Source organism: Microtus pennsylvanicus, chromosome 14 (assembly GCF_037038515.1).
Source record: "Microtus pennsylvanicus isolate mMicPen1 chromosome 14, mMicPen1.hap1, whole genome shotgun sequence".
In the NCBI taxonomy this organism is placed as follows: Eukaryota; Metazoa; Chordata; class Mammalia; order Rodentia; family Cricetidae; genus Microtus; species Microtus pennsylvanicus.
The window spans coordinates 48896835-48897046 of NC_134592.1; positions in this window are offsets into that span (position 1 = coordinate 48896835).

Sequence of the window (212 nt, forward strand, 5' to 3'; positions counted from 1 at the left end):
GCCCCGCCCCTGAGTGCTTGCAGGTCCGGGGCCAGGCGGGGGACCCAGGCTCGCTAGCTCAGAAAGACGGAGCTCCGGGCCCTCAAGCACGGCGCATGCCTTGGCCACGCCCTGGAGGCGGGGCTTCGCAGGACTGGCGGGCTGGCTCAGAAAGGCGGAGGCCCCACCCCTAGAGAGTGGCGCAAACTCGGGCCACGCCCCATGGGCGGGGC